Source organism: Bidens hawaiensis, unplaced genomic scaffold (assembly GCF_021521415.1).
Source record: "Bidens hawaiensis isolate Kalapana, Puna unplaced genomic scaffold, B.hawaiensis_p1.1 tig00014913_1, whole genome shotgun sequence".
NCBI classification, from domain to species: Eukaryota; Viridiplantae; Streptophyta; class Magnoliopsida; order Asterales; family Asteraceae; genus Bidens; species Bidens hawaiensis.
In genome coordinates this window covers 556,209-581,043 of record NW_027492324.1, presented here as the reverse complement: position 1 = coordinate 581,043, position 24,835 = coordinate 556,209, and the positions used below count along the sequence as shown (strand labels likewise).

Sequence of the window (24,835 nt, the reverse complement as noted above, 5' to 3'; positions counted from 1 at the left end):
TACCAAAATAAACTTAATAACTAGTTTATTCTTAACTTTGTTGATGAACCGTTTCAAGATTAACTTTCAATACACAAAGTGTTTGGTGAAATGCTTAACGGGCATGGAGGTGAGTTTCAAAACTGTTTTGTTGATGATGTTGCATAGATAAAAAAAGGAACCCGTTAGCAGTCTAAAATTCCAATTGCAAGAATCATGGAAATCTGATAAAGATAGTCACATGAATGGTTGCCATCTCAGTAGAGTTCATGAAACTGAGATTCCATTAAAGATAGTTACAAAAGATTATGAAGGTGATGATAGCAAAATTGTTGAGGAAGATCTTTGGCATTTTTTTTTTCAAATACAGGATTTAATGATGCAAGTGCTGTTAAAGTTCGCATTAGAGCCATTGCATAAACAAATTATTATTATTATTTAAACCCTAATTTTTAACCATCAAACGCTCATCATACTTTCGCTTTAGTCGCAGACACACACACACACGAATTGGAATGCCTTCCCTATGATCTCGAATATGTCGACATTGGAATTCCATATGTAGTTCATCAATTGATCGTGTCCAGGGCCGGCTCAACCGTAGTGGAGGCCTAAAGCGAAACTTAAAATTGAGGTCTTTATAAAATTTCAATATTGTAATCCCTCTTTGTTGGAATTTGGATTTAGAACTAACAATCAACTAAAATATTTAGTTAGGAGAAAAATCTAAGTTAATATTGGCATGCTCAAAAATATTATTTACAGTTGGCAAGAAGATAAACACTTTAATTATATGGATTTCGACTAGATAGTGTAAGTAAATAAATCTATAGTATACCTTATATCAACAGCTGTGTGTTTGACTCAATAATTCTAACTCACTTGGTTGCACTATTCTCAAAATCAAATATGTTTATAGATAACAAAATAATATAATATACATTTAAGTTGGAAAACGTAAACATATTTTATTCATAGGTATAATAATTCAAAAGAGACAACAAACAGACTAGTACGTCGACAAAAATGAAACTAGAGGGCTAAAATTATGAGGCCTTTACAAATAGGAGGCCCAAGGCATAGTAGGCTCACCCAGGAGCCGGGCCTGATCGTGTCCCGTCACCGTTGTCGATTTCAAACCTTCCTTCGAAGTGTTGTTTGTTTCTCTCGACTTGAATTCTTGTAATACAATTCTTGTAATACAATTTCAGAACGCCCTGCTTGCGGTGCTCGCATATAATGTATATATGTGTGAACCCTCGGGTGGCAAAAGTGAAATTGCACTAATTTTGATGTTATTTTGCTAATCTCATGAAAATAAGGTTTAAAAGTGGCGAAAGGTTAATCAGGCATCATGTGGTGGCGTTGATAGCCGAAAGACAAGGGTACATGCACCGGTCAGCCGGTGCCCCGATGATTGAGTGCTATGTGTCTTATGTCCAAGGCTTGATGCAAAACTACTATCGAGCCGGGGGTCTCACCGGAAGCAGCCTCTCTATCCCCATGGGGTAGAGGTAAGGCTGTCTACATCTTACCCTCCTTAGACCCTACCATAGCTTTGCTATTGGTGGGATATACTGAGTACGATGATGATGATGATGATGATGAGTTAAAGAAAGTAGTGGTGTATTTAGAGAATCTCGATGATGAAGAACAAATTGTAAGATCCAAAGAAAATTGAAGAGTTTAATTGAAGAAACATAGATTGATATGAGTAAATGCTCTCCGATGATGAAAATGAAGACAACAACTTCTCTAACTCGGCTCATATCGGCAAAATAAACGAACCCGTTAGAAGGGGTCAGAGACCGAGGTCTCTAGACCACCTTCCGATGCTCAACTCAGTAATCGATTCAAAATCTTGGATGTGTAAGTGTTTTATCATAGAATGGAGAGAGATAGTGTGTGTGTGTGTGTGTTAGGGGATGATAAAAATTACAGTTATTTTTTCAGCATTTTTAGAGGTTTATATTTTCATGAATGGGTACACGCAAAATCAAAACTAAACCTGAAATTCGGTTTCTAAAAAGCAAAAAACATAATACCAAACGGGTTGACCTCGATCAATCACAAGACCAAAATGCCATTACTGTAAAAAGCCTAAAAAACTTGCTAGGGAGTGTAAAACACCAAAAACTAGAGGTACACAAAAAACCTAAACCCGAAACCGGACCCGAAACAAAAACCCGAAACCGGTTTTTTTAATATCCGGGTTTTTAATACCCGAACCCGTACCCAACCCTACCCGTAGGGTACGGATAGGGTATGCATTTCGGTACTAAAACCCGAACCCGAACCCGAACCCGAACCGGACCCGATTTGTACCCGGTAATACCTGAAAACCCGAACCAGTTCCATAACCGAAACAGGGTTTTTCCAATACCCGAAATTGGGTATTTCAAATACCCGAAAAATACCTTAAAAATATCCAAAAAATACCCCTAAAAAGTGCAACCTTTTAAAAAATCCAACCTATACCCGAAAAATACCCGAAAAAAAGCCCCAAAAAACCCACAAATAGGGTTTTTTCAATACCCGAAAATAGGGTATTCAAATACCCGATTCTATACCCTACCCGAACCCGATGCATAGGGTATGGTTTTTAGAGGCAATACCCGGACCCGAACCCAAACCCGACCCGGTTTTTACTAATACCCGATTTTCCAATACCCGGTCATACCCGAACCCGGGTATTTGAAAAACCCGATTTGTGCACCTCTACGGCAAAAACATCAACATCACAACCAATAGAAGTGAAAAGCTTCATGACTTGTGAGCTTTTTGGTAGAGTGTAGGTATTGCATAAACATATATCAAAGATATTATCTAGAATTATGTATGTAGTCCTTGAGAAGGAATTTGTCCATTTTTCAGGTCGCAAAGGAGAGTGGAACGCGGAATTATGGCAAAAGTTTATCGAAGGTCTCAACATGGAAACACGGAAGTATGGCAATTAAGATCTCAAGACGCAACAACACCGACTAGAGCTGTCAATTATGATCTCAAGACGCAACAGCATTATACTGGAAAAATTAAGAATTTGGAAAAGAAGTTTCAAGAAAACAATGAACACACTAAAGGCTTTTATTTTATTATGACCAACCAAAGAGGTGAACATCATTGTCCACTTACACATAACATCCATTACAGCAAACCACAAAAACACATAAACAGAAGTCAAGAAACAGTAGTAGTAGGCATCAATAAGCAAACACAACCAAACGAAAAATCAAACCACTTTGTTTTCAAAAACCATGAATCTTGATCTGATCCTTCTTCACAATACCCGCACGGGTCAAGAACGCAGACACGTTCTTGCGTTGATCCCCATCCTGCACGACGGTGCCATTGCAGCAGAATTCTTTCTTCAAATCTTTGAGAATCTTCTCGTAACTGAGCTCTTTTTTCAGACCCTGAACTGTTGTCAAGCTTTTTCTACCATTTCTTTGTTGTATGCGGATATGAACATACTCTTTGACTCCGGCACCGCCTCCTGAATCGTGGTCAACGTCAGCAAATGGATCAAAAGCAGATGGGATCTGAACTTCTATATCAACCATGAACTTTGTTTGAATGATGATTGTGTACTTACTGTTTCATAAACAAACATAAAGAACAAACATCAGTTTCAAATTCAAGTACATAAATTTCCACTTCAAGTTGTTAAATTCAAAAAACAACCTCCAAAAATCGATAAACTTCAAGAAATTTTCTAAGTTGTATAATCAGATCAGCATATTTTGTTCATAATAATTTACATCAAGAAACTAATCAACCTAAGCACAAATCACCTTACAAAACAATCAATTTCAAGAACATTGTATGTTTTACAATCAGATGAGCATATTTTGTTAAGAATAAATTACATCAAGAAACTAATCAACCTAAGCACAAATCACCTTACAAATCAATCAATATGTAGAATTTTCTATGTTTTACAATCAGATCAGCATATTTTTTGCATCAAAAAATTAATCAACCTAAGCACAAATCACCTCAAAAACTCAAAAATTATATGTTTCATAACTGGATCAGCATATTTTTTTTTAAATAATTTACATCAAGAAATTAACCTAAGCAAAGCACAAATCATCTCCAAATATCTATAAATACCAAGATTTTTTATGCTTTATAAACAGATCAACATATTTTGATCCAATCAAAAAATTAACCTAAGCACAAATCACCTCTAAAATCGAAAAATTTTATATTTTTTATTATCAGATCAGCCTATTTTGTTCAGAGAAATTAATTAACCGAAGCACAAATAATCAAATCAGATCAAAGTTAATCGAATCGAATTCGATCAAGAGAATGATCAATCGCAACTCAACGATCACAATCGATTAATTATCCTTTTGAATTCATGGAAACCCTAGATCCTAATAACTTTAATTAATCGATTCCACCAACCACCAACCACAACCAAAATAAACCCTAGATCCTAATAACAGATTATTAAAACAACAAACTTTATTAATCACCGTCAAAATTAAACCAACAGAACCGATCAGATCAACAACAACACGTATTAACACATACAATCGATCACAGATTCAACAATCAAATCAACACAGTTCAATGGATCATGTGTAATTCGAATCAATCGAATACAAAATCATAATAATAAATGATTAAAGAAAGATCTTACCGAAAGCCTGTGATTGGGGTCAACACGAACAATAAAGATGATGGAAGTGTGTGTTGACGATTGACGAAGATCAATGGTTGTGGGTTTATATAGAAACCAACCGGGTCCTTTCTACGGCGGTGTGTCTACGGGTTGACGGGTCGGGTTATGCGTGTGACGACAGCTCATGTGCGGTTTCATATTCAATTAAGATAATGTTAATTGTTTTAGAAAAAGTTGTATATTATTTTTTAATCTAAATATCTATACAATTGTCTACTAAAAAATCATTGGCTTGACTTTCTTACATAAAAACTTCATTAGTATAGATCTGTAGCCCGTTCTGGGTCTTTAACTCACATCACTTATTGTCATTTCTCAATTGATGATACTTCATTTAGCTACTTAATAAGATAAGAAGATCCAAAAAAAGATCAAATAACGGAAGGCGAAAGGTCGATTAGGAAAGGAGCTTTTCAAATCAAAGAATTCGTTTATTGCAAAGCCTTCTTTCAGATAAGTTGTTTATAAAAAAACTCCTTAACTCAGGATCGGTAAAGGCCTTACTCTATTCCTTGTCAGGAAAAGCGGCCTTAGAGCTTCTACTACTATCGGCTATCTAACTCTCGGGAAATCGGGGGTTTTGTCGGGGAATCGGTGTCGTGGTGCCCCACCCCCTATCGAGTCACCAGATTACTTTATTTGTAAATGGTGAGCTCTCATTGGATTTAACCCGTTTATGCTTTAAAATTCACGTCATAGGTCTGATGGGTTTAATCTGGTCAAACTGATTATCTCTTCACGTTGTCCATCCTCTTCACATTGGAATTTTCTCTTCTCGAATCCTATCAAACTCCACCCTTTCCTCGACGTCAGTGGTGGAGGCCTCCGATTACAATGAGTCTTATGAAAAACATCTCCAATGATTACAAGATGTTCGATTGGAAAAAAATAGAGGTAGTTGGCGGAACCCTGATCTGGTGTTCTTATATGTAGACAACTTGGTAACCCCTTTGAAACACCATACTTGGATCGGGTTTCATCCAGGGTCTCACTTCAGGTTTATACGCTTATTTAAAAAATGGTTTTTTGTTGAAGAAATAGACTTTTATAGACTTTATAATGTTATGCTATGAGCCCATTACTGAGTTTTTATTTTCACTTGAATTGAATGTAGGGATGAGCAAAGAGAGTTATATAAGGACATGACATTTGAGTTGGTGAATGTCACACCCACACTTAGGGCATAGGCGTGTGACCACAAGTTGGTACCTGTTTTGTAAATATATAAGAGTTTAATTTTAGCGGAAGACTTTTAGGTTGAATATAATATTAATTTACATTAAAAATTTTACTCGGGAATTAAATACCCGAGTGTTAGTTTACACAAGATATATTTTCATTATACAAGGATTATATATCAAAAACGGAGCCATCTTGTACGTGCTTCTATATTTAAGACTCCAATCCTTGTTAATGCTATTAACACTTATCAGCTATATGCTGGTGAACACGTATGACTCAATAAAACATTTTGAGTGACGATTACAATACAAATGTTGTTTTCTTGACAATCTCAGCGGAAGCATTTCTACTTCCGGTATATGTACCACTGCCCTATACACACAACGGTATTCCCCGAGCCAAACGACCCTGAACTGAGAACTGGTCATGACCGTTTAAGCTCATGGCTTCATTGCCTTTGATTGATTGATTGAGCTTTAACAGTTATGTTTGGATCCATACACATGCGTATTCGGTCTGAGTTGATTTTATTCTCTACTTTGTATTGTAACGTTTTAGAGATTACACGATCTCATGTAGACATTGATTGACTCGTTAAAACAAACACCCGTTCGTCTCATTGAGTATAAATAAGTTTTGACTGATTGAAAAGGTTAACGTATTCACCTGTACTGTCGGTGTTGGAAAACCTTGACTGATTGATTGATTGTGAATGATACTTATCCTATACACAATAGGTTCGTATGAATGTTTTGAATGATGATTAAGCTATGATTGTAAGCTTAACCTTGAAATCGTTTATCCTTGACTGTGATTGAAAACACTTGGTTTTATGTGACGTTTGATATAGCATGCTTTGGCCTAATAGGTTCTAACACGTTGGTAAGTTTCTCCAGGTAAGTAAACGGCTCCCTCGGTTGATTGGGATTTATGCGAATTACTTTTCCTTAGGCAAGAAACTTACTACTAGTGATACCCCCTTCCAGTTACTACATGCCCGTCAAAATATATCTTTTTATTTGACATTACTTCTTTATGAAGTAACGTTTATGAAAACATGATTGTGAATGATTTATAAAATACGATCAAGGTTAAAGGCCATAGCCTTGATTGATAGTCTAGGCTATAATTCAAATAACTTAAACATAACTCTTACCTTAATTCTGATGCTTAGATTGATAATAAGAAAAAGGCAGAATCTTGATCTACTCGCTTAAGTGATTGCTACTTGATTATAACTTCGTTTCTTGCACGAAATACGAGAAAACAACACGTCGGCTTGTTACGGCAAAAGGGGCACGCCTTACGAGGTTAAGTGTGTGTAAAGGAAGGTGTGTTTTGGGATCAAATGAGCTCAAGCCCATCACCCCCCTTTTATAGCCGTTTTTGGACCCCATCGCGGTACGCGATGGGTCCCTTGTGGCCCGTCGCGTATCGCGACGCCGCCTTTTTACACCGCCTTATGCGGTGGTGACACGTGGCCTGTCATTTTGCGCCACGTGTCGACACGGTGTTCAACACGTGTCCACTGACTCAGCAACCCCATCGCGCTACGCGATGGGTTACATGTTACCCCCGTCGCGTATCGCGACGGGACAAGATTTTCAGAAATTGCAAATCAGTCCCTATACTTTCTAAGTTAGTACATTTGGGCTTAAAATTAAGGAGGGTAAAAGTCGCGGTGTTACAGTGAATACTTTTTTTTTATGTAAAACACATGTGATGGTTTATGCTAAATAGAGCAATAAACTTATAGATTTTTTATATTAAACATCAATAAAGTGTAAATTAGTATATATATATATATGTATAACTTACTAATTAATGTGGTTGAAAAATTTTTCATTTGGGTGATTTTTAATTTCTAAAAATTTTGCTTTAAGTCGTGTATAGTTCACGTGGTTTCATGTTTTTAATTTGGTTTTTTACTTTACTTATTTTTCTTTAATGTGTTTAAGTAATGTAAGTTAGGTATTTATGTAAGTACATGTGTAACTCTAGGAAGCGTGGCTGACACAAGCCCAGAGACAACCGGAAGTCGAAAAATGGGTGTTAGAATGGGTTAGTGTCAGAACGGGTTTTAGCAAATTTATTTTGGGTCAAAACGGGTCCTAAGCAAAATTAGTTCGGGTCAAAATGGGTCTATGCAAAATGATTTCATTTTAATCTGGGCCATGTTGATTTAATTTCAATCCGAGCCATTTTATAGAAGCGTCATTCGGTTTGGGTCAAGACGGGTTTTGGTGAAAACGGAATCGGGTTAAAATTAGTCATTTTACAATTGGTTATACTCCATAATATATCAAATACTATTTTGACTAGATGTCTAGATGAACATTTCTTTCTTTTCCTATTCATTGTATAACCTTGAGTTTGTAGTATGGAGAATATGCAGAACTTCGAGAGTAGTTAAAAGTATCAAGAGGATCAGAGGTGGTATCCAGGAGCTTCAAGGTTGGCTGAACATGGTAGGTCTAAAGGTGAACTGATAAACAGTTTGGCTTCTTTTAATTTGCAATTAGCTTTTAGTGTATGCTTTTAACTGTAATTGTGTTGCACTTTGAGAGTCAGCTTTAAAACATCATGTAAAATCATCCTTGTCACCACGTGCTGCAAAGCACTGGTACAAAAATTCATTTAATATTAATTTTTAATTATTAGCTTCTTATATTGTTTTCACTTAGTATATGAAACTAAATGATAATATTATATTTTTTTACATGTTTGTATTGCTTCCTTTGTTATCAGATGAGTCATGATTTTTAGATCTATATATGGTTTTAGGACACTCTAAATGAACCGAATGAACTTGAACAAATGCATGTTTGTGTTCATTCATTTAACTTTAAACAAAAACGAATAGTAAATGAACCAAATATTTGTGTTAATGTGTGTTCATTTAAAAGTGAACATGTTTGTGTTCATTTGTTAAAAATCATCAATAGGACTGTACTAACCTTGAATGCCAAAAACGAATCAATAGGGCTGTACTAACCTTGAATCGAAGAATAGAAGCCTTTGTTTTCACTGGATTAAACGAAATCAAAAGGGAGCAGGGGTATAGGGTTACGATCAGTGATTTAAAATTTAGGGTCGGAGTGATGGTAGGCGACGATTGTATTAGATGGGTTAGGGGTCCAGTATTGGAGGAAGGAGATAAAAGGACGGTAACCATCAGATATCCTTTTGAGATTTTATGACCTGTGTAAGGGTCGAACAGTTCAAAAACGGACTAAATCAATGAAAGCTCTCCATTTTGTTTGTGTTTGATACCATCTTTACCTTAACATACACTGTATTAACATATATAATAACATTATGTAAGAGTAAAGTGTAGTACATGAGGATCAAATGTTTTTTTAAACGAATGGAACGAACACGAACTACCCGTGTAATACACAACAAAATAATTTTTAATTTAATTTAGTTAAAAATACTTTCGTACAAATAATAAATTATAATCAACTGAAATAAGAAATAGACAAATATTTTCATACAAAGAAAAAAATCGTTACATGAATGATGACAATTATGTAAGTATTAAATCTAAACTTAAACTCCCAATTATTAACATACCCATCTCAATCCAAAGAACACAACTATAAACTTCAACTCCAACCAACCATAAACCCTATTTATCTCAATTGAAAGAGTTTTAACATAAAAAAATATAATTAACATAACAAACCAATGTATACGTATTAAATAAAAACAAAACTCGGATAAATAATAAAACAAATAATTAAAAACAAACAAACCAACCTCGATTCCAACTACAAATATAATATACTTTATTGATTGATATAACTTTTAATTTTAATATCTAAACATATCTTACATGAAAAACACATATTCGCAATAACCCGCGTAACACGAGGGCTAAAAACACATGATTCATGAAAAGTGGTTTATAGCTCTATTACCCAAAATGGATTAAATTTGGTATTGTCTATTCATAGACCCCTATTGTTATTCTTACATCATTTTTATATACAATTTCTCTTTTTCATAGACCCTCTCTAAAACTAGTGCGTGTGTATGAATAGCAGCTCCCTTAAATTTAATCTATTGGCTAGTCGGAGCCCATCATTTCGTGTTTTGGGAAAAACTTGTCTCCTGAATATCAGTTACGATAAAATCCGATGGAGATTGATGGATTAGAACTTGAGACCCTCCAGTTCAAATCTTTTATTCATGTCCATTGCCGGTTGAGATAAGGATCTTTCATCTCTGAATTTTAAATTGGATTTTTGGTTTGAATTATAAATAACACTTCTGACTTTTATTTTAGTCATTAAGAACGATCTTACTCCACAAAAAAGTAATCTTGCATGTCTGACGAAGAACTAAAGTGAGTATTGTTAAGATCAGGATGTTGTAAATTGTTTTGAAACAAAACTATTATCAATTAACCGATAATATTATGTCGGGTTGCTTATCCATAATAAAGAAAGTGAAATTGGTCAAATTGCAAGTAAAGATTATTATCGGTTAATTAGTAATAGTTTTGGTTATTGATATCTAGTTTGTCTAGAAAGTTTATTAAAATTAAAAGATGCCGTAGGTGAACTTTGGTTTAACCAAAGGGATGGTGGTCGAGTGGTATCAAAGTGTGTAAAATGATTCGTTTTTGCTGGTGCGGTTGAGGATTCGAGTCCTGTAGTGTACATATATGCAATAGTGTAAGTTTAGGAGTAGGATTGATTAGTGTGTGTTATCCGTTAAAAAAGGTAAACTTGGTTTAATCCTAATGGCAACGGTTTATTTATTTAAGCCTAAACCATGGTCCATGGGTGTACCGTCTACTGCAATAAGATGATGTAAAATATATAGTAAACCGAATGATAAATTGAAGTAGATGTGGCGACGGGGACATCGCAATTGATGATACACAAAAAAATTGTTGATGGAATGTCAAACCAACTACAAATAAAAATAAAAATAACTGTTTGATATTAAAATTGCGTGACACATGTGATGAGATCACCTTAACTATCCAATATAAATAATTTGGACCTTAAAGCTGATATTGAAGAGGTATGTACCCGCCTCAACATCGAGCGAGGCGGGTCAACCCACAAGATATAGACAAGAGGCTTGAAATCAAGATATTATGAAGGCACAAAGCCAAAACCTATGCGCATGGCGCATATCACATATGTTCATGCATCACATATGCTCACATATCACATATGCTCACGCATATCACATATGCTCATGCATCACATATGCTCACGCATCACATGCTCACGCACCATATATGCTCACGCATATCACATCTGCGCGTGGCGCATCCGCGCATGGCGCATATCACATGCTCACGCATCATACATGCTCACGCATATCACATCTGCGCGTGGCGCATCCGCGCGTGACGCATATTACATATGCTTGTGCATATCACATCTGCGCATGAAACATCTGCGAGTGAGAATAAAGAGAAGACCTCGCGCACCCTCAGGATAGTCGCATATCACACATGCACATAATCAACCTCGTCCTTATCCAAATCAGGATAAGGACAACCTTGATTGTGCACGTCAGACAACCTTCCAGAAGGTATCCTTTAAGGAATAAGAATATGCTGATGTTGACAGCTGCCAATGAAAGGTGGACAACTCAGCAAAACCCATGTGCCACCACGTGATTGCACATGGGTCAGGTAAAATACCTGGGTCAGAGAATAATCAATAAAAAAGCACCAGGTGTCCTAAGGACACGTGGCGCAAAGCAACAGGAGGAGGCCAAAAAGGCCCTAATGGGATCTGAGCCCAATCATTGGAAACCCTAACACTATAAATACCACACCACCTCCACAAGGGAACGGTAAGCAAGAAAATACATTCCAATTCCTTACTCTCAGATTAAGATCTTCTCCTACAATCTCTTATTCTCACACCGGAGGGTTACCCCAAAGAGGACCCCTCTGTCCCTTTCTGAGGGGTAAGTTCACGGTGCTGCTCGTTTTGTAGGTGGAAGAACTCATACTCCGGAGAACCATCGGTGAAATAGCATACTCATACCCGAGGAAAGTTGATCGTCTACCAGTGAGTCGATCCACGTTTCTTCATTGGCGCCATCACCTGTTACAACGGCAACAAAATCTCATCAGTTCTCTCTGAAAAAATTCACCATGGTTTCTGGTGTTCGAAACAGCGATCAAGTTCTGGAGGATATTGAGCGTGAGGATGTTAATGAGGGACAGCAGTTTCTGAGGGTGCCGCGTGATTCTGCGCGCACCACCAGTAACCATCCCTTCATCACAACTCCTCATAGCCAGACTGAAACTCCTCCAGACGATCTCACGTTCCAAAATCTTACCGGCGCGAAACAAAAAGGACCAATGGGTCCAGAAGATGAAACCAATGACCCTAAAGAATGGCTCATAAATGAGCAACGACGTCTAATGGACAAGTACAATGAGCTGGTTAAACACAAAAAGTTAGCCGACTTAACACAAAGGCTAGCGTTTGATAAGCAAACCATTCAAGGAACAACAAAAAGGGCACGCGCGCCGGAAGATGGTCACTCTGTTCACACTGAACACGCTGAGTTTAGTGATGAAGAAGTGCACAGCATGAGGAAGACGCGAGATACTCATGCAGGAGGCTCACAGCTCCGCGCGCACATGAACATGGCGCCTGGAGCCAAATCCGATCTGGATCTGTACACACCGTACAGCCCACCAGTGAGAGGGCAAGTGGACGTAACCACACCGTACAGGCCAGCCATCTTGGTGAAGCATTCAAAATTCACTGAGCGCATCGCGAAGGCTCCCATTCAGCACAAAACCAAGATGCCAAGTGGTTTGGGCAAGTACGACGGCACAACTGATCCAGACGATTTCTTACAAGGTTTTTATAACACTGGAAACCTAGAAAGCTGGACGATGCCAACATGGTGTCACATGTTTGCTCGCTGCCTCACGGGCGCGGCGCGTGTCTGGTTCGAAAGCTTGCCGACTGGGCAAATCGATGGGTTCGAAGAGCTATTGGAGAAGTTCCAAGCTCACTTCGTACAGCAGCGCAGACACACGCGCGACCCTGATGACATCATGCACTGCGTGCGCAGGAATGATGAAACGATTGAAGACTACATAACTCGTTTCAATCAGGAATCTCTTGCCATTGGAGGTATCACTGAGCAACTCTTGCGCGTGGCCTTTATACAAGGTGCGCGCAGTGATCAACTCCGCAGAGCTCTCGTGAGCAGAGATGGCATGCCAACCACTTGGGCTAAGCTAATGGAAGCATCGCGAGTCTTCGCGCGAAATGAAAAACAAATTGCCCAAGATAGAGCAAGAGAAAGAGGGCATCAAGCAGAGGCACCGCGCAACAACGAAAGAAGGGGCAAACAAAACTCTGTATGGTCCAGGTTGCAACAAACCAGTTTTTCTCCCGCAGAAAAGCAGGCGCAACCAAGCTCACCCCAGCCCCAAAAAGACATTCGTAATCGCGGAGAGGGTGACAAGAGGGAAGGTGGCAGAGATCCTAACAGACCTCTACCAAGAATATGGACCCCCCTCACTAAAACGCCTTCACAAGTGTTAAGCACTGAGAATGTCCAGTTCAAAAGCCCCAAGCCACTACACTATAAGGGACCATCAAACAGTGGCAAGTATTGTGAGTTTCACAAGTCCACAGGGCACAACACCGATGCATGCCACCATTTGAAGGATGCAATTGAAAAAGATGTGAAATCAGGCAAGTTGGCTCACCTGGTGAAAAACCCAAGACCAGAAAATGAACAACCAGAAGGAGCCCCAGCCAACAAAAAGTTCAAAAGAATCTGTGTAGCCGAGGGAGGAAGGCAAGGGCAACGATCGAGAAAGAGAAGCGCGCAAGTCCAAGGAGATTGGCGCGAGTAACAAGTAATCTTCCCAAGAATCAGGGGAGGCCCTTCTATCAGCAGTCCTCTAGTCATCACTACACACATTGCTCATTATGAAGTGTCAAAAGTCCTGGTGGACACTGGCAGTGAATCAGACATCATGTATGAGCAATGTTTCAGGAAGTTGGATCCAGCAGACCAAGCAAGGCTCGAAATTGTGAATGCACCAATCTCTGGTGTTTCAAACGAAATCATTCACCCCCTAGGTCAAATACAATTTGAACTAACTATGGGGGATGAGAAACACAAGCGAGCCGAAATTGTCAACTTCTTGGTCTTGCCCACCACTTCATGCCACAATATGATCTTGGGTAGAGGAACGATTGCCCAATTCAACGCCATACCGTCGCCAGCGCACGGCGCGTTGGGGTTCCCAACACCAACAGGTGTAACGTTCGTATACCGAGATCATTTGTGCGTAGTGACAAGTACACCGCGGGAAGGGAGAATGAAACTTCCAATGGCAGACAACGCGCCAGAGGAATGGATTCTCAACCCAAAATTCCCAGAGCAAACAATCACAATTGGAGCTACGATATCAGACGACACGAGGTTGAGAATGAAAAGATTGCTCACAACATATATGTCGGTCTTCGCGTGGCAACACTCTGATATGACTGGGGTTCCGCGAGACCTGGCGCAACATTCTCTCAACACGTTCAAGTCTGTAGAGCCAATTGCTCAAAAGAAGAGAGTCATGGGGGATGAGAAGGCGAAGGCCATGAATGAGCAAGTTGAGGATCTACTGCGCGCAAACATCATCCGCCCGATACGATACCAGACATGGGTAGCCAATCCTGTGATGGTAAAGAAGAGCAACGGGTCATGGAGGATGTACATTGACTTCAAGGACCTCAACAAAGCATGTCCAAAAGATTGTTACCCCCTCCCAAACATCGACGCAAAGGTGGACTCGGTGGCGCCATTCAAGTTCAAATGTTTCCTGGATGCCTACAAGGGCTATCACCAAATTCAAATGGCACCACAAGATGAGGACAAGACTGCCTTCAGAACCGACAAGGGTGTTTTTTGTTACACAAAAATGCCCTTTGGTTTGAAGAATGCAGGAGCCACCTACCAAAGACTTATGGATGCTGTTTTCAATGAGCAAATTGGAAGAAACCTAGAAGTCTACGTGGATGATTTGGTGATAAAAAGCAGGGAGGAAAAACAAATGCTCAAAGACATCAAAGAAACCCTTTCGCGCCTAAAGGAAGTAAACATGAAGCTCAACCCGAGCAAATGCACATTTAGCGTAGAAGAAGGGAAATTTCTCGGTGTAATGGTCACCAAGGATGGTTTCAAGGTGAACCCAGAGAAGGTGGAGGCCATCCTTGACATGCCCTCGCCATCCACCATGAAAGAAGTTCAAAAGTTGAATGGTAGATTGGTATCAATCAACAGGTTCCTAGCGAACCATGCAAGCAAATCTACCCCATTCGTTAACACATTGAGAAATTGCCTAAAGAAAAGCCAATTCAAGTGGACGCCTGAGGCCGAGCAAGCTTTCAGTGAGATAAAAGAATGTCTGATAAATCTGACCGCGCTCACAGCTCCACTTCCTGGCGAAACTCTAACATTGTACCTGTCAGCAGGAGAACGCGCCATCGGCGCAGTGTTGTTGGTGGATCGCAAGGGAATCCAAACACCGATATATTATGTGAGTCGGGTGCTGACAGATCCTGAGACGCGCTACTCCATCATGGAAAAGTTAGTGTTGTCACTAACACACGTGTCGCGCAAGCTTCATAGATATTTCAATGGTCATCCTATTGAAGTTCTGACTGGTTACAACATCCAGCAAGTCTTGCGGCGTCCCGCGCTCTCAGGAAGGCTGACAAAATGGGCGCTGGAATTAGGAGAGCACACGATCGCCTATAAGCCTCGTCCAGCAATAAAGGGACAAGTCTTAGCTGATTTCATCGCAGAAATCCCTGAAGGAAAAATTGAAGAGGCTCAGCGCGAGGTAGATACTCCGCGAGCCAATGATGAAGAGAATGTTTGGAGATTATTCACTGATGGAGCTTCAAACAACGAAGGGTCCGGCGCAGGCCTCAAACTGGTGGATCCAGAAAATCATGAGTATACTTATGCAATCAGGTTGGATTTCAAGAGCACCAACAATGAAGCTGAGTATGAAGCCCTGCTGGCTGGCCTGCGCATCGCGCACAAATTCGGAGTTAAAAAGCTAGAGGCCCATGTTGATTCATACTTGGTAGCAGCACAGGTCAATGGCCTTTATGATGCCAAGGAGAACACCATGCCTCTGTATCTAGAGCAGGCGAAAAAGCTCATCGAGCAATTTGACTGCTTCAGAATCATACATATTCCGCGCAGTGAAAACAAATCTGCCGACGCGCTGAGCAAGATGGCATCAACCAGCTTCGATCATTTTGGCAAAGATGTCAGGGTAGAAGTAATGAGCAACCCGTCGGTGGGAGCGAAGTCTGTCCTTGTAATTCATACAACACCTTCATCATGGATAACTCCAATAATGGAATTCTTGAAGGAGGGAAAGGTACCAGACGATCGCGCACAGGCGAGGAAGATAAGACACAAGTCGCAGAACTATGAACTGCTTGATGGTACATTATATCGACGCTCTTATCTTGGACCACTCATGAAATGCCTAGATGCTGAGGAAGCAAGCTATGTGATCAGAGAGATACACGAAGGAATCTGTGGAATAAATGCTGGCCCGCGCATGGTGGTTGCCAAGGCAATGAGCGCAGGTTACTATTGGCCAGGCATGTACTTGGACGCGTTAAAAGAGATCCAAAAATGCAAAGCGTGTCAGAGCTATGCGCCAAACACCATGCGGCCAAAGAACAACTTGATTCCGGTGAACTCCGCATGGCCTTTCCACAAATGGGCAATCGATATTGTGGGTCCCCTACCGCAAGCGCAAGGGCGAGTAAAATTTTTGGTAGTGGCAGTAGACTATTTCACAAAATGGGTTGAAGCCAAGCCACTAGCAAAAATCACAGCCGAGGCGATGAAGCAGTTTATTTGGAGCCACATCATATGCCGTTTTGGCCTTCCCATGGAAATTGTGAGCGACAATGGCAAACAATTCACTGACAGGAAGATATCCAGCTGGCTCAAGGAATTGCGCATCAACCAAATTTTCACTTCAGTATACCACCCTCAGGGGAATGGCCAAGTGGAGCGCGCGAACCAAAGCTTGCTAAATGGGCTGAAGAAAAGGTTGGAGGGAGAATCCCATTCTTGGGTCGACGAGCTACCTAATGTCATGTGGGCGCACAGGACATTAAGCAAAACCAGCAATGGCGAATCCCCGTTCAGCCTAACCTATGGAACGGAGGCTATGATTCCAGCAGAAATTGGATGCCCATCCCATAGAGTGCTCATGATGAACAAGATTGATAACGAGCGCGAAAGGAGGTTGGATCTCAACTTGCTTGAAGGGCGCATAGAGGCGGCTATCATCAGTGAAGCCAAATACAAGAAAAAACTGGAAAAATATTACAATCAGCGCGTGAAAGAATGCCACTTCAAGAAGAATGATTTTGTCCTTCGAAACAATGAAGCTAGCCGCGCGATACCCCCGGGAAAGATGTCCCCCAATTGGGAGGGACCTTATCAAGTCTCGGAAGAATTGGGAAAAGGCGCATACACTTTAAAAGATTTGAATGGAAAGAAGATCCCGCGCGCATGGAACGCAGCGCAGCTTAGAAAATGTTTCATGTAAAAATTGTCAAGTTTGTAATCAAGGCTTTTTAAGCCATTATGAATAATGATACGCGCTATCTTCTCTTAATGTGTGTTATATTACTTTTTGCATACATGTTTCACACTTCCCTTTATTAATTTTGAGCAATATGACAACATTGTATTGACATCAAAACAAAAATAAAACGAAGTAAAACATACATGCGCGAGCTTCAAGCTCAAACGCGTTAACGAGTTTTAACTCTAAAACGTCAGGGCCTTAGCCCAATAATACGAGCCTTAGCTCAAATCACTCACAAGATCCATCCTACATGCTGCGCAGCTAGACCATAAAAATACCTAAGCACAACTAAGGCAAAGCACATGCCAAAACATAGTTGCTAAGGTCTCAGGTCGAGGTCGCGCATGGAATTGTAATGGATATCAGAGTAACACATACTGACACGTAAAGGCTAAAAAACTCATAATTCCCTATAATAAATGCGCGATAACGTCGCGCAAAAGAGGAATAATGAAACGCCAAGGCACGTGTCAACATAGTCAGGATATTGCAAAATCACTTAAAATATGACAAGGATTAAGTAAAATAATTTCTTTACAACCTTGTTCTTATTTCAACGTGCAAGCATATCTTATATTCAACAAGCAAACATGCAATATAAAGAGATGAATGGGGAATGCGCAAGATGCGAATAGGGGAAAAACAAAATTTCATTCCAAAACATAGAAGGTTACAAATTTACAAAATGATGAGATACAAACTGCAAATAAAAAAAAACATGAAGGGCTTCTCAAGTCTCTATGTCGACGTCAGCCTCTTCATCGCCCTCATCATTACCTCCCTCAGCATCTGGCGCAGCCCGCTCCTCATCTCCAAACTTGCCATAGTCAAGCTGTTCGTCTTGAATGGAGTCGTCTTCTATCACAATAGTGTCAGGAGCGGGTCCTTTGGCCACGCCAGAGCCGCTAGCAGAGGCAGCATTGCCCGCGCCATCATCGCCGCCACCAGCCCCTTCACACTCGTCAAGTAATTTCTTTAGAGCGCCGAGATCGGGCTGATCAGCAAGCAAGGCTATCTGCAAAGCATAAGGAAAAGTGTGAGTACAAAAAGACTAAGAAAATAAGTCAAGGTAAACTCATTAAGGTTAAAATACCTGCTCAAGGATGGGAATGAGAGTATTCAAATACTTCTCCCCCACCTCGGCCATGTCCGCGCAGACAACATCGAGCTGATAAGGGTAGTCGGATGGGTTCTTCTTCAGCATGCTATATTCACAGCCATCCTTAAACCCTTCAGCTCGACCCACCAAGCGCGAGGCAGCGTTGCAATCCATCACAAGGGTCTGAAACTCGCCTGAGTATTTCATCGCATAAGCGCAACGAGTCATACCCTGTGAGACTAGCCATTGGCGATCCTGCGCGAGGGAAGAAACAGACGTCTCAAGAGCAGGAATCTGAGAGTTTAACAACTCAACAGTTTCCTTGGTCTTTTTCAGCTGGAGGCACAGAATGAGCCCAAAAGTCTTCACACACACCCATGGACTGAAATGAGCTATCCTCAGTAATATTCCATCTCGGGCGATAAATGTGATCGGCTTCCTACAAACACAAAGTAATGTTCTAAGTCATCTAAACACTAATATGGAAGTCCGCGCAGCGGAACAAAACGAACTTATACCTGCGGGGAGCAAGCAGAAAAGTCAGCGCCAGCCCCACGAGAAGACTGCGCCGCGAAATCTCGTGGCGCTACAGGGCTTGCGCGGCCGCCGTCGGTGTCTTCAAGTTGAACCTCCTCATCTTCCTCTGAAACAGGCCTTTTCTCCTGCGACCTGGAAGAATCAAAACCAGTCTCGCGAGGAGGGCTGCGCGCAGGAGGAGGTGAGGGAGGTCTCGACGCCGCCAGATCAGCGCGTAAAACAGCCTCCTGCTCCTTAGTAATCCCAATGAGGGGAGATTCAGTGCTTGCAGGAGCAGGAGCAGAACCAACGGCGCTGGCGCTGGCGCCAGCAGCTTGTGTGCCAGCTATAATGCCTATGAAAAAACCAACAAAGAGAAATGATTCAAGACTTTATCTAAAAAGAAAAAAGTCAGAAAGTAAAAGCGCAATATATACCTTGGCGCACCGCCGTCCGCGAGTTAAACATCGCCATGAAGTTCATTTTCCCCCTTTTTGAGGGCAAAACAAGGGACTTCAAAGCAACCTTCGGCGCAGCCTCGGTACCTTGTTGCGCCTGCGGTTGATCCACCAAGGTCGCCGGCTCTACAAACATTTGAGTGAGCAAAGATTCATTAATAACTATCGGAATCACGCTCATAAACCATAAAGTATAAACAAAGTATACCTGTTGAAGAGGAAACAACAGGCGCAGCGCCGCTTCCCTTTTCCGCCGCGCGAAGAGAGGAGGTGGCGGTACCATACCTCGTGTGGACAGGAGGACTGCCCACACCTTGAGGCAAAGAAGACAAGGAAACCTTGGAGGTAAACCCCTTGGTTTTCTTAAGTCCCTTCGCATGAGTAGGAGGATCCGGAGCAACAGGGGCATCATTTTTCTTCTGTTTTTTACTGGCCCCTGCGCCAGTTTTCCCTTTAGCTTTACGCTTGAGCTGTGGCACCTCAGCTTCCTCCTCCTCCTCCTCTTCCGCGAGCTCCAGCTCGTAGTTCTCGAGCGCATCTACAATACGTGCAACAGAAATGTTAACCAAATTTGGTATTCTAAAGGCATAAGCATAAGTACAAGGGCTTACCAGGCGCGTCGCTGTCAAAGCAAAATCCCAGATCAACAGGGATGAACATGTCATCGAAGCGATCGGGGAAGCCAACTTCCCCAGCGCCCAGCGCGACAGAGCCACCCTCCATATGCTCATCATAGGCGGCGTGGACATACTCCTTGCTTACTGCACAAAACAAGACAAATGATATCAGCAAAACGAATTATATTCGCGCAGAAGTAATGCAATGAGTTAATAACTTACACAAGCCGTCAACTTGGATAACAGGCTCAGTCGCGCTGTCGGCCCACCTCCTGCTCATACCAACCCCCACCAGCGCCTCCTCGCAAATGTTCTTGGCGGGGGATGGTTCAGCAGTCAACTTATTAACCCAAGCGCCAGTTGGGTTCTTGAGGACATTCACATCCGCGGGCGCAGAAGTGATCGCGCGCATGGTCATGCGGATGGGAATCACACCAGCCTTAATATAGAAAAATTTCTCAGACCAGTCATGAAGGCTCTTGAAGGAAACAGTGCAGCACTTGACCTTCTGACTGCGAGGAACGAATGAGAACCAAGAATCTTGGATTTCGGCTTATAAAAATATTGAACGCGCCGAGGGGTGGGCTCCTCGCGCTGAGATTTGCACATGAACTCAAAATGAGTCATGCGCACAAGTCCAAACGGATGGACTTGGGATATGTGAATCCCATAAAATCGAAGCAGCGCACCCACAAACCTTGTCATCGGGAGACGAAGGTTGCAGTGGGTGAAAAAGTGGCAGTACAGGGAGATGTAGCCGGTAGGCGGATCCGTCGCCGTTTGCCCGGCCGCCGGGAGCATGCAGCCATACTCAGGGAGAAAACCCTGAGAGGCGATGAGACTGTCAAAATCGGACTGCCTCAATTTGCAGGGGATCTCATCCCACCTCTTCACTGCCTTGACCTTCCCCACCTCCTCCGATGAGGCCTCGGCAGCCCGTTTCCCCTTGCCGGTCTTCTTCAAAGTAGACATCACCAATGACTTTACACGGCGTTTGCTGGGGGAGATTGTGGTGTCTGGGCTATCAGACATACAACTGAGAATCAGACAGAGGTTACTTCAACAATGGAAATCTGAAAGCAGAAGACAGGCCCTAATCGGAATAAAAATGGAAGGAAAGAAAAGCTCTGAAATAACAAGGAAGATGAAGAATAATAACTCAAAGGGCTTGCTTTTATAGGCCCAGGAGAGAGAGAAACAGGTACTGATCAGAGTCCACGCGCCCCCACTCGCAGGTGTAGACCAACGCGAGCGCGACAAATGTCCCTGACACTGTGTGAGGGGACATGAAAAGGAACGAAACAGGCACTGATCAGAGTTCACGCGCCCCCACTCGCAGGTGCAGGCCAACACGAGCGCGACACGTGTTCCTGACACTGTGTGAGGGGACATGAAAGGCAACTGTAGCACCTCGAGCACACGAAAAGTCTGACACATGCCTCCATCTCTAACGCATGTCAGCACCAACCAACCACGTACATGGACGATTCGTTTCAACCAAAAGGATAAAATTTCGCGCAACGATGAGAAATAAAAAGAAAAGACAAACCCTATTAAAAGAGCAAACTATTAAGTCTAATATCTATCTTACCTCGCTCGCGCGAGATAAGACACACATTAGACTGGGGGGCTTGAAGAGGTATGTACCCGCCTCAACATCGAGCGAGGCGGGTCAACCCACAAGATATAGACAAGAGGCTTGAAATCAAGATATTATGAAGGCACAAAGCCAAAACCTATGCGCATGGCGCATATCACATATGCTCACGCATATCACATATGCTCATGCATCACATATGCTCACATATCACATATGCTCACGCATATCACATATGCTCATGCATCACATATGCTCACGCATCACATGCTCACGCACCATATATGCTCACGCATATCACATCTGCGCGTGGCGCATCCGCGCATGGCGCATATCACATGCTCACGCATCATACATGCTCACGCATATCACATCTGCGCGTGGCGCATCCGCGCGTGACGCATATTACATATGCTTGTGCATATCACATCTGCGCATGAAACATCTGCGAGTGAGAATAAAGAGAAGACCTCGCGCACCCTCAGGATAGTCGCATATCACACATGCACATAATCAACCTCGTCCTTATCCAAATCAGGATAAGGACAACCTTGATTGTGCACGTCAGACAACCTTCCAGAAGGTATCCTTTAAGGAATAAGAATATGCTGATGTTGACAGCTGCCAATGAAAGGTGGACAACTCAGCAAAACCCATGTGCCACCACGTGATTGCACATGGGTCAGGTAAAGTACCTGGGTCAGAGAATAATCAATAAAAAAGCACCAGGTGTCCTAAGGACACGTGGCGCAAAGCAACAGGAGGAGGCCAAAAAGGCCCTAATGGGATCTGAGCCCAATCATTGGAAACCCTAGCACTATAAATACCACACCACCTCCACAAGGGAACGGTAAGCAAGAAAATGCATTCCAATTCCTTACTCTCAGATTAAGATCTTCTCCTACAATCTCTTATTCTCACACCGGAGGGTTACCCCAAAGAGGACCCCTCTGTCCCTTTCTGAGGGGTAAGTTCACGGTGCTGCTCGTTTTGTAGGTGGAAGAACTCATACTCCGGAGAACCATCGGTGAAATAGCATACTCATACCCGAGGAAAGTTGATCGTCTACCAGTGAGTCGATCCACGTTTCTTCAGATATCAACTAAAAGTTGGTTTCAACTGATAGAAATAATAAGTTGAGAAATCCCAGGGAATGTAGTCATGTGGCAGCGTATTTGGAATAATTGATATTGTAGACAAAAGACATTGTTAACCAAATCATGGGTTTGTATAATGTTACGACTATGTGAGTATTAAGTATGATTTTGAAAAAGAAAGGTAGTAGTTGTAATAGTAAATGCGGCACCAGAGGGCTTGTAGCCTGGAGATGCCGAAGGTGTTAAGGAAGCGTGTCTCTTCTTGTGAGGTTGAGGTTAAAAGTTCAAGTCTCATAATTAAATACTTGTAGTTTTAGGAATAAAATTTAGAGGATGTCTGTGTAGTTGGTACAAATTATCATAGTAAATTAATGGCTTACTTATATGAGTCATATTGATAGTTTAAGGAATTAAGGTGAAGAGGTAGGTCCCAGCAGAGCCCAGTTGGACCCGCAAGACTCACCTTCAAAAGAGACGTCTGCGTAGAAACCAACTGGATACGCAGGACCCACCATGCTCAGAGACGTGACGTCCTTACGCGCAGTACGCAAGCTGTTCCCGCAGGAAATTCCTCCCAATGGTGAAGTACTCTGCCTGTTCCCGCAGCTGCGGATACAAGCCATCATGGAAGGCCACCCGCGCAGCAAGGCTACACGCACAAGGCACTTAGCTCTCAATCATTCAGTGTCACCTGAAGGAATGAGCAAAGCCGGGAACAATCCCGCACAAAGGCTGGAGGGGGAATACTCCCGCCCAAAAGCCAGTCCGTACGATACAGGAAGATCTTTTGTACTGTACCTGACGAGGTATGGGCAAAAGATCTGACTAAAGATACGACAGCTTATTGACAACAGTATGGCGAGCAGCATGCTCTTGTACTGTATGTCACTATTAGCCGCTGCCTACTCACCAACTCCTGTCATACCACGTGCAAAGCCGGCAGTTGGTGGAAAAGGAATAGTACACAGCAGGCCTGGTCACTGTCAGCCGCTGCCTACACACCAACTACCAGCAGGGCACGTGCGTAGGCCACAGTTGGTAGAACAGGAATACTATTCAGCCGGCCACACCTCCTTGGAAACCTACCTTCGGCTATAAATACCCCAAATAGTATGATCATCTCATCTTATCACATTATCATCATATTATACCTGATATCTGCTCTAGCAATCTCTTAATATACATTTATATTTAAAGAGCAATCTAGTCTGATTCTCACGCCGGAGGGTGGTCACAAGGAGGAATCCCCCCCTTCTCAGTGACGAGCTCACGGTGTCTGTTTTGCAGGTTATCAGAAGAACCATCTTTGCCGGGTCTAACCCCTCGTGGGAAACATCTATCTAACCCCCAGGTTACCCGTAATCTGCCCGGGGTCCAGTTAGTGTTTCTTCATTGGCGCCATCCGTGCATAAAAGCTAGAACTTCATTTCTTTTCAGTTTTTTCAAACTTCTGGAAAGATGGATAAAGAAACTCCGGTAACCACAACCCCAGCTACTGGGGGGAATACCGGCTACACAGTCTTTACAAACACTACCCCGGTTAACCAAGCCGGGGCAAGTGAAGTAAATTTTACGAACACTACCCCAGTTACCCAAGCTGGGGCAAGTGCAGTAAATAATCGCTCACTGGGATTCACCGATACCCAGTTAGAGAAACGAACAAGGCTCCCCCGCCAAACACTCGATGAAGTTAAGGCATGGGCGGAGGCACGTCAGAAGGAATTCCAAGCTGAGTTGGACGAACGCTTGCGTTCTGTCCAACAGGCTGACGAATTCGAAGAATACTTGGACGATGATTCGGAGGAATCCGATACCGACGCGAACCCTCGCCATAGGGCAAAAGGGAAGCGTAAGGAAACGGACTCCCAACCGAGAAGGCGTTTTGGGGAAGCCTTCAAACCAAAAAACCCAGGTGGAAGCCCACGTGACTTCTCCAAAACATTTACACCAACT

General features: G+C 42.1%; 1 pseudogene across 1 annotated transcript; it reads right to left on the bottom strand.

Annotated features, from left to right (window-relative positions):
• Positions 1–3,047: 3,047 nt before the first annotated feature.
• Positions 3,048–4,746, bottom strand: LOC143548159 (protein translation factor SUI1 homolog 2 pseudogene; annotated as a pseudogene). The gene is made up of 2 exons (XR_013137897.1): positions 4,631–4,746; positions 3,048–3,570 (listed from the first exon to the last, which is right to left on the bottom strand). The product of XR_013137897.1 is annotated as a protein translation factor SUI1 homolog 2 pseudogene (transcript).
• Between the last annotated feature and the right edge of the window lie 20,089 nt (positions 4,747–24,835).